At 48.4% G+C, this 17,470-nt stretch overlaps 1 long non-coding RNA gene across 1 annotated transcript in view; it reads right to left on the bottom strand.

Moving 5' to 3' along the window:
* Window positions 1–4,591: 4,591 nt before the first annotated feature.
* The window catches only part of LOC138833842 (uncharacterized), a 40,592-nt gene continuing 27,713 nt past the window's right edge, over window positions 4,592–17,470 (bottom strand). The window contains exon 3 of the long non-coding RNA XR_011373965.1: window positions 4,592–6,443. This is a non-coding gene — a long non-coding RNA (uncharacterized lncRNA). The remainder of the gene's footprint in view (window positions 6,444–17,470) is intronic.

Genomic DNA, 17,470 nt, shown 5'->3' with positions numbered 1-17,470 from the left:
TTCATTTGGGAACGGTCCCGGGGGGAACAGAAAGGGGGAGGGAGGGGGAAGAAGAGCAAAGAGGTGACCCTGTAATACTGAACACGCCGCTGCCCCAGGCCGCAGGGGCTCAGTCCTGTGGGGACATGAAGCTTAGAATGGACTTGCCCAGGAGCAAGACAGCCGGATTTGGGTCCATCCATCTTACCTGGCATTGGCTTGGGGACCACCCAGCCCCTTATCCCTCTGCCCCTACACTGCTTGGGAGGTGAGCTGAGCAGCTCCGGGGTGCAGAGAAAATGGAGACCAAGGTGAGGGAGCTCTGACCTTGATGACCTTGACCTCTAAGAAGTCTTCTTTCCAGAAACATCCAGGAGGAGCCCAATAGTTGGGCCTGCTATGTGGAGAGGGTATGTGCATGCGCACCACATGGGCAACACCAAGGCTGTTTATCCACGGGGGAGGAAATGGCAGGTGAACGGAAAGCCTATGGTGGTTCGGCACCCTAAAAAATGTTGGGGGTACAAGGACAAGGGGACATAAAGCTGTTACCTATGGCTGCTCCCACCAGCCCTGGCTCTGCACTGAATCACACCCCAAACCAGAGCTTCCGGGCAGGGATGTGGTCTGGTTTGGGGGGCCTCAGGCTTTGCAGGACACAGGTGAGTCTGGTAGAGGTGATGGAGGGGAATGTGGGTCCCCCTTCCCCCCCCCAGCCCGGGTCCGAGGTCTATTCTGAAGATGTGGTTTTTAACTCCACTGCAGTGACCAGTGCCCAGCTCTGTCTATGGGAAGTGCAGTGAGGGCTAGGGGTTCGGTTCCCTGCGAGGTCAGGGTGTGCCACTGTTCTACCCTAACATTGGGTCTCAAAGAAGCTGCAGGCCCTCCCCAGGGCAACTGTTCCAGGATGTGGTTGTCTGTCATGTGCACCCCTCACCCCCCGGTAAACCTCCCCAGGGCTATGGGGGATTCCTAGAGGAGGAGCCCCAGCTGCGGAGGACGAGGTGGGGAGGCGCGAGGCAGCTGAGTTTTGTCCTTCAGCTCAGTTCAGCTCCTGGCTGTGTGGCCTTGGGCAAGCCCTCAGTGTCCCTGAGCCTCCAAGCCCAGTAGGTTTGGTTATAGGGTGAGCACAGCAGGAGTAGATAAGTCACAGGCTGATGAGGCTTAGGGGCTTGGCTGTAAGTATACCTCCATAAATAGATCCTTGAAAGGAAGAAATGGAAGCTGGGGCTGGTGGCTCCCACCTGTAATTCTAGCTAGCCAGGAGGCTGAGGTGAGAGGATCACTGAGGACAGACTTTTTTTGGACAGAAGAGTCTGTGAGAGTCTTCAAGTAGCCAGTCCCCACCCACTCCAAAAATTAAAAAAAAGCCGCAAGTGGAGGTGTGGCTCAAGTCCCAGCCCTGAACAGCAAAAGCCAAGTGACAGAGACCCCTCGAGTTCAAGCCCCAGAACTAACTCAGGAAAGAAAAGGAGAAACAGAAGAGACATTGATGTTCGGGCAGGAAAGGACTTGTCCAAGATCACTGTGCAGAGTTACAGTGCTCCGCTCTGCCTTGCAGCCTCCATAACCAGGTGACATCACTAATGACAGCTTCCATGTGGGTCCTAGCACCTAGCAGGTGTTTCTTCATTCATGGCTACAGCGGCCCCTGGTGGTACCAGCCTCACCTGCATCTTATATCTGAGAAAACAAAGGGTCTGCAGTTGTCCCAGGGCTGGCTGTCCTGTCATGGTGTGGTCTGGCCCCAGGTGCCCCTCCATGTGGCCTCCTGAGGGTGGTAAGATCCACGAGAAAAGCTCACTTCTGTACCTACTGATCTGAATGTCAGGCCCCAGTTCACCTGTGTCTCCAGGTGTCTGGGGGAGGGGCGTAGGGGCGGGGCCAGAGGAGGCTCTGGCTGGATTAGCCTATCGGAGGCCACCTGGACTGGCTGGAGGCCACTCCCAGGGAGCCCAGGCTCGGCCTTCCCTTTCCTGGTGGGGCATCACCGACTGGTACCTGACCTGTGCTAGAAACCTCACCAGCAAAGTACACCTGCTGCGTTCCCTATCTCCCATCTGCGGTTTCCACTTCCCCCCATCCCTCAACAAAGACCTATGGTGAGGATGGTTCTGGAGGTGGGCAGAGGTGTCTGGAGGCTTGGGGCTGCACCTCGCGGACCCCCTCTTGGCTGTGGCCTCAGACCTCTCTTCTGGCCTGCTGAAGAAGGAACGGAGTCTCCCAGCAGGGAGATGCAGGGAGCCCCTGCCAGGAAGGGGGCCAGTTCAAAGTCGCCTCAGTGGAAAGTTCATCTCCTACCACATCCTTCAGCTGTTTACCAGCTTGGCGGGGCTCTGGCATCCTGACATGAAAGGAAGCGCACCCCACCACCATCATGGAGGAAAGACCAAAATAGCAGCTGAGGAAGACAGAGACAGAGAGACAAAGAGAAACACCGAGAGAGAGAAAGAGAGAGACAAAGGGAGACAATGAGAAACAAAGACAAAGTGAGACAAAGAGAAACAGAGAGGCAGAGAGACAGAGAAGTCCAAGAGAGAAGAAAGACACATAGAAAAATCAGACAGAAAGAAAGGCAGACACATACAAAGAGAGACAGAAAGAGGGAAAAGAAAAGGAGGGGGAAACTAAAGGAAAAACTGGGGAGGCTCATCCAGTGGGCTCAGGTTCCCCTCCCCCCAGCCCCTAAGGAGTGCAGAACTCTGGACTCCCCATCGTCCTAGTGTTAGCGGTTGCAGAGGGAGTTCAAGGTCTAGGTCACCCAGCTAGGAAGGGAGGAGGCCAGATTCACAGTCTGAGGACAGAAAGAGGATAAGAAAAGAATGCTAGGGCTGGGAAGGTGGCTCAGTGGTAGAGCGCTTGCCTTGCATGCATGAGGCCCTGGGTTCGATTCCTCAGCACCACATAAGAAAAGAGAAAAAAGCCAGAAGTGGCGCTGTGGCTCAAGTGGTAGAGCGCTAGCCTTGAGCTGAAGAGCTAAGGGCTAGAGCTCAGGCCCAGAGTTCAGACCCCACAACCAGACCCCCCCCCCAAAAAAAAAGAAAAAAAAAGAAAAAAATGCTAGATGGCCAGGAATGAGTTAGTGACCCCCAGGGGACCCCACCCATCCTCTCCAGGCCATCATACCCAAGCCCCTCCCAACCAGCCACCTTCAGTCACGAGAGGGAGAAGACTTGTCCCCAGTTTGGCAGAGACGCAATGGCACAGGGACCACCCCAGACCAGGGCCCCATGTGTCAATGGGGGTCAAGGTGCAACTCCCCAACTCCTTGCCTTCGCTCTGGGTTTCCTGCCCTCACCCTCCGCTTCCCACCTCCCATTGTGGCCCTGCGGCCAGCTGCAGAGCCGCCCTGATGCAGCCCAGAGCAGCTCCCTCCCCAAGTGGCTCAGGACATGACAGCTGGAACGTCCAGGGTTGGGCCAGGCCATCTCTCTTACAGATAGCTAGTGCAGAGCCAAAGTAATCACCTGCAAAATGTGGCCCCATTAAGGCCCCCATGGATGGGGCAATGGGTGTAGCATCCTGACTGTAGCCCCAAGTCTCCTCCCGAGTCCCTTCCTTCCTCTCCTTGGGTTCAGGACTCGGTTTCCCTGCCCCAGCTCAGCATCCTGCTCCTGCATGTCTGTCTGCTCGGCTCCTCACTTATGGCAAACTGCAAATGGGACACGCATGCGCCGGGCACCCATCCAGTCTTCGAGGCATCCACAGAGGGTTCAGCATCCGGGCTTCCTGCCCACTCAGGAGGGATCCTGCTCCTACTCTGCTGGGGACAGTTTTCGTGTCCCCACTTTATCCACTGTCCTGATCCCCGTGGGATTGAAGGAGGAGGATCCAGGGGAGGAATGGAGTTCTGAAAGAACATTTCTTAAACCCGTGTACCCCTCCTTAAACCATGTACCCCTCCATGATTTATGCTCAGTCTGGGGGGCATTTATTCTTCTGGTCACTTTTCTCTATTATTCTTTGAATGGATTCACTTTTAAAATGCAATTTTGTTATTATTGTTGTTATTAGTTTGGTGGGGTTTGCGTACCTAGGTTCTTGTTCTCACTAGACAGACACTTTACTGCTGAAGCCATGCCTCCAGGCCTTTTTGCTTTAGTTTAGTTTTTTGTTTTTGTTTTTTTTGTCAGTTGTGGGGCTTGAACTCTAGGCCTGGGCGCTGTCCCTCAGCTCTTCAGCTCAAGGCTAGTGCTCTATCACTTGAGCCACAGCACCACTTCCGGCTTTTTCTGCTTATGTGGTGCTGAGGAATGGAACCCTGGGCCTCATGCATGCAAGGCAAGCGCTCTACCACTGAGCCACCTTCCCAGCCCCTAGTTTGTTTGTTTTTTAAATAGAGTCTCAGAGTTACGCCCACGCTGTCCTGACCTCCATCCTCTTATTTACATTTTGGATACAGCTGGGATGACAGGCTTCTGCCACCATGTCCATCTTTTTTCTGTAGAGACGGGGGAGATCTCGTGAACTTTTTCCCTGGACTGGTCTCGAAACTCCATCCTCCTGATCTTCAACTGACATGTAGCTAAGGGCACAGGCAAGAACCACTCCACCCAGGATGCAAAGTTATTATTTTTTATTTTCTAATTGTTATTTTAAAGGTGATGCACAGAGGAGTTACAGTTATATAAATGAGGTAGTGAGAAAATTTCTTTTTGGATGTCACCCTTTCCCTTATGCAAATGTCTTTAGACATTTTACAAAAACATCTGACATGTACTCAAAATTGTCAATGTCACGAATACCAAAAATGCTTTCAGTTAAAAGCGCCAAAGAGATGAGTGACAGCAGAGGTAGATAAGACTTCCATTTTCTTTTGCTATAGAGGACATTGGTGGGACTGGTGGGGAAATAAGAATGAGGTGTGTAAATAGATAGTAAGTGCATGGCAATGTCATTTTTCTGATTTTGAAAAAGTTTACTGGAGTCACATCAGAAAGCATTCTTTTTTTTTTTTTTTGTTGGTCGTGGGGCCTGAACTCTGGGCCTGGGCACTGTCCCTCAGCTCTTCAGCTTAAGGCTAGTGCTCTACCACTTGAGCCACAGCACCACTTCCAGCTTTTTCTGCTTATGTGGTGCTGAGGAATCGAACCCAGGGCCTCATGCATGCAAGGCAAGCACTCTATCACTGAGCCACCTTCCCAGCCCAAAAACATTCTTGCTTCTAAGAAATACAACACAGGTCAGATGCCCATGGCTCAGGCCTGTAAGCCTAGCTTCTCAAGAGGCTGAGATCTAAGGAGTACAGTTCGAAGCCAGCCCAGGCCAAAAAGTCCATGAGACTTATCTCCAATTAACCACCCCCTAAAAAAGCTGGAAGTAGAACTGTGGCTCAAGTGGTAGAGCTCTAGCCTTGAGCACAAAAAGCTCAGGGACAGCACCTAAGCCCTGAGTTCAAGCCTCAGGATCTGCACACACACACACACACACACACACACACACACACACACACACACACACACACAAGAAGACAGAGAGATGGAGGGGGGAAGGAAGGAAGGAAAGAAGGAGGTATGGAAGGAAGGAAGGGAGGAAGGAAGGGAGGAAGGAAGGAAGGAAGGAAGGAAGGAAGGAAGGAAGGAAGGAAAAAGGGATGGAGGAAGGGAGGAAAGGAGGAGGGGGAGCGGGAAGGAAGGAAGGAAGGAAGGAAAGAAGGGAGGAAGGGAGGGATGGAGGGATGGAAGGAGGGAGGAAGAAGGGGAGGGAGGACACAGTAATGACATACTTTTGGGTAAAAGGGCAACAGACTTTTAAATGATTAGGGAAGAAATCTCTTGTGTGTGCACATGTGCGTAGATAGTTTGGAGATGGGGGATAGGAGTGAAATAGAGAGAGACAGAGGTGGAAGACAGAAGGGGGAGGGAGGGAAGGAGGGAGAGGGGAAGGAAGGAAGGAGGGAGGGAGAGTCAGTCCAGGAATTCTTTGTACTATGCTTGCAACTTTTTTTGTATGTCTGAAATTACATTAAAGAAACTATCTATTACTATCCTAAGTGGAAAACCCAGTGTTGCTTGCTACCCATTGGAGAGAACTGGAGAACAGAGCAATGCTAGATCCACGGTCTGGTGTGCTGGAGCCTGAGCAGAGGCTCTGCCTGTCTGTGTGTGTAGAGACGGGCAGTGGGGACCCAGAGCTGTCCTCGCCCAGCCATTATAAGGACCTCACACAGGGCTCACAGGGGCTTTGCATTGCCACTCATCATAGATCCATGAGTTCCAGAACATTCAGCTCATGAAAGTTTAATAAGAGTCCTTCGGGCCAGCTCCATGTGGAGTCCTGTCACCCAGAAGACAGGCCAGTGTTCTCAGGAGTCTCGCGCTCGGACAGTCATTGGGCAGTAGGGGGATGGGTGGGCAGGGGTGGAAGTATCTAGCTTGTTGCTGGCTTGCAGAATCCCAGCAGGAGATCCGGGCAGTGAGCAGAGCCAGCAGCTGCCCTGGGACGCACAGCAGAGTCGCTGAGAGCTGGGGAGGGAAAGAGACATCATCAGAGTGGGAAAGAGAGGCGGCTGACCCTGCCCACGGCCTGCAGCACCCCCAGAAAACTGAGCCGTGTGTCTCCTCATTCCACTCTCCTCATTCCACAATCTTCCACCTGCAAGCGGGGCGTTCTCCTCACCTGCCTGAGGGCAGTTTGTGTGGGAGGGTTACTGGGGCTTGAACTCAGGGCCTTGGGCACTGCCCCCTCAGCTTTCTCACTCAGGCTGGCATTCTGTCACTAGCTCTGCTTGCAGCATTTTGGTGGTTAATCAGAGATGAGTCTCATAGTCTTTCCCTGCTGGGCTGGCTTCGAATGTCGATCTCAGCCCTCTTGAGTAGCTAGGATTACAGGTATGGGCCACTGGTACCCAGCTCACACTGGCTTTGGAGTGGGGGTACCCCCAGGCCCACGTGACATTCAAGGCACAGATTCCGTGGGGTGCCCGGCCTCAGCTCTGCGGCTAGTTGTCGGTTGGAGAGGGAGGTTTACGTGTGGTTCTATAAATAGACTCTGCTACAACCTGAACAGCTGTGTCCCACAAAGGCACGTGAAAAGTTGCAAATGGGAGTCACTGGTGTCCCCTCATTCCTGACCCAGTTTATCACCCCTCTCCACACTAATGTCCCCTGGCACATTGGTTTTTAATTAAGCCAGCCAAAAAGATGAAATATAATTAGAGACAAGCCCCTAGGGGAACAGTGCTGGAAATCATAAGGTCTCATCTCAAAGGCAAAGAAAAACAATTTAGTTTGTATTAATTAATTACAAATTAATTTTTTTAAAGAAGTAATCATTAGTCAAGCACCATTGACTCATGTCTGTAATCCTAGCTACTTAAGAAGCTGAGATCTGAAGACTGTGGATTGAAGCCAGCCCAGGCAGAAAATCCATGGACTTTCTCCAATGAACCGTCAAAAAACTGGGAGAAGAGCTAGGCTCATGGTGGTAGAGAGCTAGCCTTGAACAAAAGAATTCAGGGACAGCACCCAGGCTCTGAGTTCAAGCCCCAGTACTGCCACAAAAGGGGAAAGAAAGAAATAAAAAGAAAGAAAGAAGGAAGGAAGGAAGGAAGGAGAGAAAATGAAAGAAAGAGAGAAAGAAGAAAGAAAGAAGAAAGAAAAAGGAAGGAAAGCGAGGAAGGAAAAAAGGAAAGAAAAAGAAAGAAAGAAAGAAAGAAAAATTGCCGGGCGCTGGTGGCTCACGCCTGTAATCCTAGCTACTCAGGAGGCTGAGATCTGAGGATCGCGGTTCAAAGCCAGCCCGGGCAGGAGAGACCGTGAGACTCCTATCTCCAATAAAACCACCAGAAAACCGGAAGTGGCGCTGTAGCTCAAGTGGTAGAGCGCTCGCTTTGAGCTGAAGAGCTGAGGGACAGCGCCCAGGCCCAGAGTTCAAGCCCCACGACCGACAAAAAAAAAAAAAAAAAGAAAGAAAGAAAGAAAGAAAGAAAAATTAAGAGCCATAGAAAAAGGCAGGCTGGAAGGATGCTTCACATCTTAAAGAACCAAATATGTAACTAACACATTCATTAAAATGAACATTGATCCAGTAATAATTCAATAGATAGGAATATAAATAACACAGAAATTAGTAAACATAAAAATGAATAAGCAAGAAAACAAATTCCCTGAATTCAAATCCCAGTGCAGACCAAAAGTAAAAATGAAAAAATAAATGAATAAAAAGAATTAATAGTCGCCAGTAGCTCACGCCAATAATCCTACCTACACAGGAAGCTGAGATCTGAGGATTACAGTTTAAAGCCAGCATGGGCAGGAAAGTCCGTGAGACTCTTATCTCCAACTAACCACCAAGAAGTCAGAATTAGAGTTGTGGCTCAAGTTGTGGCTTAAGCACCAAAGTTCAGGGACAGCACCCAGGGTCTGAGTTCAAGTCCCAGGACCCGTGCGTGCATGCATACACACACTAGAATTAAGAGCCCAGATTGGCCTCAAACAGATGATCCTTCTGCCTCCATCTCTTGAATGCTAGGATTAGAGGCATATGCCGCCAAGCCTGGCGGAGAAATAACTTTTGTGCCAAGTGTTTAGAACAAATGCAATGCCTCTTCTATTCATTACTCTTTTCGCTCAATTTGCAAACATTGCTCCTGCTCCTGCACTGTGGCTCCTCTTCCTCCTCTTCTTGAGTCTCATTTGCTCCATTTTCTCACTTCGTTCTACCCTGGGTGACAGCTGGTTACTGCCTCTTTCACTGAGGGGAAAAAATGATGAGCAGCAGAATGGAAACTCAAAGCCAGATCCATAGCATCCAAAGTCTAAGTTCTGTTAGGCCTCGGGGGTTGGCAGGGAAGAGAGAGAGAGAGAGGAGAGAGAGAGAGAGAGAAAGAGTGTGTTGGGGATGGGGGAAAGGGAATAAGACAATGTACCCCTCCCCTACATCCATTCAAGGACATCTGATCGTCCTCTAAGAGAAAAAACGCCCACATGAAAACCAGAAAGCGGCCTGTGTATTGAGCGACGCATTTATCATCGCCATCTGAACGGCCGCCCCCTCCCTAGGGTCTCCATCCGTGGGGTGCAGAGCACCTCCAGTCTGAGAGGCTTCCTTTGGTGGGTGGAGGGGCTGCAAAGAGGCCTTGAGCGGCACCGGCAAGAGCAAAACGGGTGAGCACCGACACATAACGGGCAAGGGCCCCGTCAGTCCTCACTTCCAGGACTGACAGAGCTTAGTGATGGGCAGAATCCTCAAATCCACCAGCCCCAAATGTACCAATCTGCCATTGGAAACCAGTGCCAAGGTACAAGCCAGAAAAGCAGTGACCTTCCTGAGGACCAGTTCCCCCTCAACCCGCCCCCAGCCCACAGTGCACGTCCCAGAGTCCGCAGCCTCGTGGAAGTGTTTCATTCTCAGAGATCTTGTACTGGCAGGATGAGTCAGATGAGAACAACGATGTGCTGCGTGCACAGGGTCCCTCCAGGGGACCTGAAGCGGGGCCCCTGGCATGTGTGGCCTGTCCTGAGTCTGCCTAGAATTTATTTATACCGCACCTCCCACTCTTCCCTGTAGGACCTGACAACAGGCAAAGCCAGCACCAGGGCTGCGCTGGCGTGGGTGCGGGGTTTCAGGCTGGCTCTGAACCTGGCTTTTCTGAGGCCTCCCCAGAAGTGGGAAGCTTGTGGTCTTGGGATGGGCAGGATGGGCCTCCAAGGAGCCGGGTGGCTGCTTGTATCTGAGAAACTGAGTTATACGAGAAGTGGGTGCTCACCAAGCCAGGAGGAGCTCCTTCACCAAAATGTCCACCATCAACCACACAGGTGCCTGAATGCCTGCTCCTAGCATCTTACCCCTTGGCATTAAAGGGATTGCCAATGCCAGAGTCATTTTTTGAAATTGGTCGTGGGGCCCCAACTCTGGGCCTGGGTGTTGTCCCTCAGCTCTTCAGCTCAAGGCTAGAGTTCTACCACTTGAGCCACAGCGCCACTTCCAGCTTTTCCTGCTTATGTGGTGCTGAGGAATCAACCCAGGGCCTCATGCATGCAAGGCAAGCGCTCTACCACTGAGCCACCTTCCCAGGTCCTACTAGAGTCATTTTTATTTATTTATTTTTGTTGGTTTAGGGCTTGAACCTCAGGGCCTAGGCACTGTCCCTGAGCTCCTCTGCTCAAGGCTGGCATTCTACTACCACTTTGAGCCACAGCTCCACTTCTGGTTTTCTGGTGGTTCAATGGTAATAAGAGGCTCTCAGTTTTTCCTGTCCAGGCTGGCTTTGAACCACGATTCTTAGATCTCAGCCTCCTGAGTAGCTAGGATTGCAGGCATGAATCATGGATGCCCAGCTTCAAAGTCATTTTTAGAGACTCTTAGGATGTGCCAGACATGAATACCTAAGTATAAATTATTTTCTCAAACTTGTAAATTTTTGGAGGTAGAAGCAAATTCAGAAATTACGTCAAACGATATATTTTTATTATAGGTTTTTTTTTTTCAGATTTCATTTGAAGCAGAGATGGAGCCCTGAGGAGAGTTTCCGAAGGCAGTCAGATGATAAATATTTCAGGATTTGCTGATCACAGCCTCTGGTGTAGCGATTTAATTCTGCTTTTCATGAACCATGAAAAGCAACCGCTGACAGTATGTAAAAAAATAAGTGTGACTGTGTGTTCCAATTAGATTTACTTAGGGCCCCTAGAAAATGAACTGCACACTACTTGTCTGTGTCAGGCGATATTCTTCTCATCTTTTCTCTCTCCCCGCACTACCCCCAGTTATTTATAAATGCAAGTGTTGCCCTCAGCTTTCAGGCTAAAGGGCCTTGAATGGCTTCTTCTTGCTCTAGAGGGGAAGTTTCCAGAAAGTTACATGGCAGATTCTCCCATATTTTGAAGCTGTTTTTTTTTTTTAAAGACACAAAAACAAAAACATTTCACCAAATGTTTGATGAAGCAGAATATGATTCACGTCTTGCCTCTGATGTCTTCCATTCAATGCTGATGTTTGAAACCCCTGGCTGTTCTTTTAAATGAATGGAGGGAATAGAGCTTTTATAACCACCACCATCACCCACTAGTGAGTTTACAGGATTCCTTTGTATCCTTGAACTCACTTCAGTTCTCCCACACCATCTTTTCTTGTATAGATTTTTTTTTTTTTGCCTGTCCTGGGCCTTGAACTCAGGGCCTAGGCGATGTCTTTAAGCTTCTTTTGCTCAAGGCTAGTGCTCTACCACTTGAGCCACAGTTCTATTTCCCGCTTTTTTGTGATTAATTAGAGCTAAGAGTCTCAGAGATTTTTCTGCTAGGGCTTGCTTCACACTCAGATCTCAGACTCCTAAGCAGCTAGGCTCACAGGCATGAGCCACTGGAGCCCAGCTTAGGTTTTTTTTCTTTGTGGTACTGAGGCTTAAACACAGAGCCTGGACACTATACCTCAGCTTTGTTTCTTCAAAATGAGTGCACTATTACTTCTGGCTTCTTGGTGCTTAATTGGGGATAAGAATCTCAGAGTCTTTCCTGCCTGGGTTGGCTTCAAATCGGCATCCTCAGATCTGAGCCTCCTGAGTAGCTAAAATTATAGACATGAGTCACTGGCACTCAGCAGGCTGTACTAATTTTTAAAACTTCCAGTTGCTAATCTTTGCTCTAGCTGGGAGCTGATGAATCATGCCTGTAATCCTAGTTACTCAGGAGGCTGAGATCTGAGGATCAAGGTTTGAAGCCAGCCTGGGAAGGAAAGTCCATGAGAATCTTCTCTCCAATTAACCACCAGAAAATCAGAAGTGGCACTGTAGCTCAAGTGGTAGAGCACTATCCTAGAGCAAAAGAGCTCAAGGACAGTGCCCAGCCCTGAGTTCAAGCCCCATGACTGACCAAAAATAAAAAATCCTTTCTCAGTTGCTTTGAGATGTGCATCTACAATAGCCCAGTGGTGACCAGAGAGACATTCCTGTGGGATTTCATCCTCAGGGACAGAGTCTGGGCCTCAACTCCACTCTCCACTGGAGGCCAGGGCCTAACTTTGACACATCCAGTGGTAAAGGTTGTCTAAGAGCATCCACATTGACATTGTAATTGACCTTGACATAATCTTTCTCTGGGTGGCTTGGCCAGCCCTGGCTCCCTTCCCTGCACATCTCTTCCCACCCCCTGGAACTCAGCTGGGGTCTGAGGGTCTCTTCTCTGAGACACCCATCACTGAGGCCGACAGGATTGGGTGTCTTCCAGCCCCACTGACTTGGATTCTCTGGGAGCCTTTCTCCCTCCCAACTTGGGGTTCTGCGGAGCTCAGGTCAAACCCTGGGCCAAGATAGTATACTATACTTCTGTGCTGGGAAAAGGCCTCTGACATTTAGGGCCTAGAAGAAACTGCAGCAATCTGTAAGGATCGACAAGTGCACAGGAACATATGACTTCCAGTCATGGAGCTGCCAGAGAATGACTTTCTTTCCCATTTCATATTGGCTGTCCTGACACATGACTGACATGTTCTAAATGTTTGTTGACTGACAGCGTAAACCCCCCTCCCTACATCCCTCATACTGCTCAGAGCCATTCAAGTTGGCACACTAAAAACCAGGGACAGAGCCTGCTCCAGACATAGGAAGCCAGCATGGGAAACATGGCACTTTTATTTTGAAATGTGGCCATACCCTTCCTCTGTGGGGAAATAGAAGTAGATTCTGGAAGCTCCTGTCTCTCCCCCCCCCCCCGCCCCCAGGCTCAATATTCTACATGGAATATGGGATAGGAGATGTCAAGGTGTTGAAAGACATGCAGACATGTTTAATGTTAGTCCTTCCGGGTCAGGGGCTCTGACCCCTTGACTCCCAAGGAGCCCCGGATGCAGTCCCATGGATGGCCTCCAAGGCCTCTCCAGAGACCAGGCATAATTTATGTGCCAGGATTCAGTCCCATGGCCCCGGAGGGGAACTGGAGACAGCTGTCTCTGTGTGACAGAAACTGGATCATTACATAGACCTAACCGCTCTATTTTAAGCTCAAGAGAAAAAGAAGGCAGGAAGGGAAATGCTTTTTGGCAAACCACCTCTCAAGTAGCACCCTAGAAACTGCGGCTGGGGTGGAGGGGCAGCCTGCTGGGAGGGGCCCAGAAACTTCTGTTGTTGAGAGCCCCACACCGTGTGGGGGCTTGGTGCGGATAATGGGGAAAGTCAGGGGAGGCATACCCACAATGCAATGTTCTGGGGAAAAGGATCAGGAGCTAGGCCCACTGGCCCATAGACGAAACCCTTGCAACTACTGAGTTCAAAATGAATTCAAAAACAACATTTATGAGCCAGTCTCTAGTGACTCACGCCTGTAATGAATCCTAGCTACTTCGGAGGCCGAGATCTGAGTTTCACGGTTCAAAGCCAGCCCAGGCAGGAAAGTCCATGAGACCCTTATCTCCAATCAACTACCAAAAAGCTGGAAGTGGGGCTGTGGCTGAAGTGGTAGAACGTTAGCCTTGAGCACAAAAGCTCAGTGCCCAGGCCCTGAGTTTGAGCCCCAGAACTGGTAGGAAAAATAAAAACAAAATAACCAATATGTATGGTAAGACCCTGTTTGCATGAAATGCTCTCTCCGCGTATCAGCAAGGCCCCGAACTGGTTTCAGGCTCTATTAATGTTGTCTGGATTCTTAATTGTGTAGCTGGCCCATTCTGGAATGAACCTTCCTTCTTCTTCTTTTAAACCATCAACTTTGCTGAAATATAATTTACATGCCACAACAAAACCATCCATTTTAAGCGGACAGTGGTAAGAGAGACACAGACAGACAGACAGCGGTTGCAATCAAGACAGTACCCACAAAGCTCTCCCTGTATATGAGGGGTGCAACTGCACATCCACCCCACCCCTGGGCAGCCAGGACACCAGGACCTGCCCTGTCATTACTGCTTGGTTTTTGGCTTCCTGAATCTAATACAAGTGACTCACTCGGTCCACTCAGGCCCCGCTCTCATGTTCCACCTTCATTCTTCCCTTGGAGCTGAGTTAATCACTGGTCACTCTGCTGTCATCAGTGTCTCTATCTCTGTCTCTGTCTGTCTGTCTGTCTCTCTCTCTCTTTCTCTCTGTTTCTGTCTCTGTCTCTGTCTCTCTGTCTCTCTGTCTCTGTCTCTGTCTCTCTGTCTCTCTGTCTCTCTGTCTCTCTGTCTCTCTGTCTGTCTGTCTGTCTGTCTGTCTGTCTGTCTGTCTGTCTGTCTGTCTGTCTGTCTCTCTCTCTCTCTCTCTCTCTCTCTCGCCAGTCCTGGGGCTTGAACTCAGGGCTTAGGTCCTGTTTCTGAGCTTCTTTTGCTCAAGGCTAGCACTCTACCACTTGAGCCACAGCACCACTTCCAGCTTTTTCTGAGTAATTTATTAGAGATGAGAGTCTCATGGGCTTTCCTGCCCAGGCTGGCTTCAAACTGAGATCCTTAGAACTCAACTTCCTGCATAGTTAGGATTACAGTGTCAGGCTTTTTTTTCTTTTTTCTTTTTTAATTTAATAGTGTATATGGAGAGATCAAAATGGCGCTGTGTGCTTGTTTTCTACTAACATGAACATTTTTAGTAATGTGTAATTTGGGGCTGGAGCAGCTCTGTTGTATCATTCTGGTACAGGCCATGGGGTCACATGGTCCTCTCTCACCAAAACCTACAAGCGGAATTACAGGGTTGCATGACTGGTGAGTATGTGCAACTGTCTGAGAAGCTGTCAACCCATTTGCAAAGTGGCTGCACCATGGTTAGCAAACAGCCTGCTACACTTCAATACCAGGGTCAATACCGTGCTCTTCTTGAACTTCTAATGTCACAGACTTTACAGCACCCAGGATGTCTGCAAACAGGAGTTAAAGAGATCACTTATTGCACCTTTTTTTCCCCCTCAGATACATAGTTGGACTCACTGCTTATAATATAGAGGTAATTCACCTGAAAAATGTCTAAAGGGAGAAAGGAAATACAGTGAGCATAGTGGTGGGAAGTGCCATTCCCATTTCCACTGTGTGTGCATTAAATCTGTACTTTATAGTTTTGTTTTGTTTTGTTTGTGTTGTAGAGGTTTGGTTTGGTGCTCATCCTGGGGCTTCAAATCAGGCTTGAACACTGTTCTTAAGCTTTTTTTTTTCTTTTTGGACTTTTCTGCCCAGCTAGCTTTGAAATCTAATCCTCCTATCTCAGCTTCCTGAGTAGTTAGGATGACAGGTATGAGCCACTGGTGCCTGACTTCCTTTTGTAAAGATTTTTTTTTAAATCTATTACCAAATATACCCTTCATCAGATCAAAATTCAGCGGAACTGTCCTAGCATTTTAAAACGGTTTTAGAGGTGAAAAGTTATTTCTGGGTGTCAAGTTCATTTCTATCTCATGATTATTAGGGAGGATCCATTTTCTTTTCTCTCTCTTTTTCATTTTTATCTCTAAATAACTGTTCAAAAGGATTTCAGTTTAACCTGTCTGCTCATAAGTACAATGCACCCTGATCAGTGTGACCCCTTCCATCATCTCCCCCACCCCCTGTCTCCCCCACCCAGCCCCTCCTAGTTCCATTTTCACATATGTACATTGAGTATTATGACTGTATTATGACTGTATTCACCCACTATTTCTCCTTTGGCTTTTTTTTTTACATTTACTGGTTATTTGTAATCTTTCCTTTTGGAAACTATTTGTATTTTCACCCATCTTTCCAGTGGGCTCATACCTTTCTCTTATGGGAATGTAAAAGCATTCGTATATTTTTGAGTACCCAGGCTCTGCAGCGGTATCTCATTCATGGTAAGCCCTCCACATGTGTTCACTGAACGCTCACAATATTAGAGTCATGAGATCTCCATCCTTTCTCCGGTGGGTAACAAATATGTGTTCTGTTCTTAGCATACAGATTACATTGTTGCTCACGGTGCTTTGTGATCTAAGCTGCAGTTTTCCCTTGAGAGCTTCCCTCGTGTCTTGTATTTTTAGTCTCTCCTTCATCCTTTCAATGAAATAAACATCACTCCTGTTACGTGGTGTCTTTGGAAAGCACTGATGTCTGTCTTTTTTCTTTTTGTCATGCTGGGAATGGCACCCAGGACCTCACACAGGCTTGTCTACCACTAAGCTAACTTTCAGAACACCTAAATCTTGATACCGATTAAGGGTACCTTCCTTTTTACCATTCCTTTTTTTTTTCCCTTTTTTTCCTTTTTTAAATTTTTCTTGGAGCCAGGCAGGATAGCTCATGCCTGCAATCCCAGCAAGAAGTCATCAATCTAACAGAGCAATTACCCCTGATGTTCTTGATGAGAAGATTAAATGGGAGCTCTTCCTTATGCTACTTTCAAAAAATAGTTTTCTGAGTTGCATACCATCACTCTGTTCTTCCTTGATTTTTGAAACCTATTTCCCATGAGCACCAGACCTGTTCAAAATTAATGTAACCTGTTACATTAATCCAAACTCATCAAGAGGAAAATGAAAAGGCCTAAGCACCATATACTTCACAACACTTAAAAATATATTTTTTAAAAATCCAAATCTGGTCACCTGTGGCTCATGCCTGCAGTCCTAGCTACTAAGGAGGCTGAGATGAGATCTAAGGATCCCAGTTCAAAGCCAGCCCGGGCAGAAAAGTCCAGTGTCACTGTGTCTTAAGTGGTAGAGAACTAACCTTGAGCACAAAGAGGCCCAGAGACAGTGCCCAGGCCAAGTTCAAGCCCTAGGACTAGCACACACATATACACAAAAAATCCTATCACTGACCCTGCACTGGTGGCTCATGCCTGTAATCTTAGCTACTCAAGGAAACTGAGACGTGAGGATCGAGGTTCAAAGCTAGCATGGGAAGGAAAGCCTGTAAGACTCTTATCTCCAATCAATACCAAAAAGCAAGAAGTAGAACTGTGGCTCAAGTTGTAGAGCATCAGCCTTTAGAGAAAAATAAATAAATAAAAGCTCAGCAACAGCACCCAAGGCCCCAAGTTCAAGTCCAGGACACACACACACACACACACACACACACACACACACACACACACAATTCTACCTGGAGATAACTCCCTTTAACACTTTGCTGTACAACAATAGCAGTATATGCCTCTCTCTCTCTCTCTCTCTCTCTCTCTCTCTCTCTCTCTCTCTCTCTCTCACACACACACACACACACACACACACACACACACACACACACACACACATGTTGATTTACAACCTGCTTATTTCCCTCATCAATATGTCATAGACATCCTTTGACATCAATAAAGGTCCATTTACCTCATTTCTTTTTTAATGGCCTACATTAAAATGTTTACATCTTGTCTGCTCATATCATTATCTGCCTTTCTAGAGCCCATCCGTGTTTTGCGATGTTTTGCGATGTTTCATCCAGTCCTGAGCATAGCAATGTGACCTGGGTTGGGAGCTGGCCTACACTCCACTCTCCTCTTAGCTTTTTATCCCCCATCTTCAGGTTTAACTCAGGGCCTGAGTGCTGTCCCTGAGCTCAAGTGGCAGCACTCTACGCTTGAGCCACAGCTTCACTTTCAGCTTTTTTTTTTTTTTTTGGAAGTTTTTAGTGGAGCTAAGCG

The sequence above is a fragment of the Dipodomys merriami genome, unplaced genomic scaffold, assembly GCF_024711535.1.
Source record: "Dipodomys merriami isolate MVZ:Mamm:240054 unplaced genomic scaffold, mDipMer1.0.p SCAF_21, whole genome shotgun sequence".
NCBI classification, from domain to species: domain Eukaryota; kingdom Metazoa; phylum Chordata; class Mammalia; order Rodentia; family Heteromyidae; genus Dipodomys; species Dipodomys merriami.
This window is presented reverse-complemented; position numbering and strand designations above follow the sequence as displayed.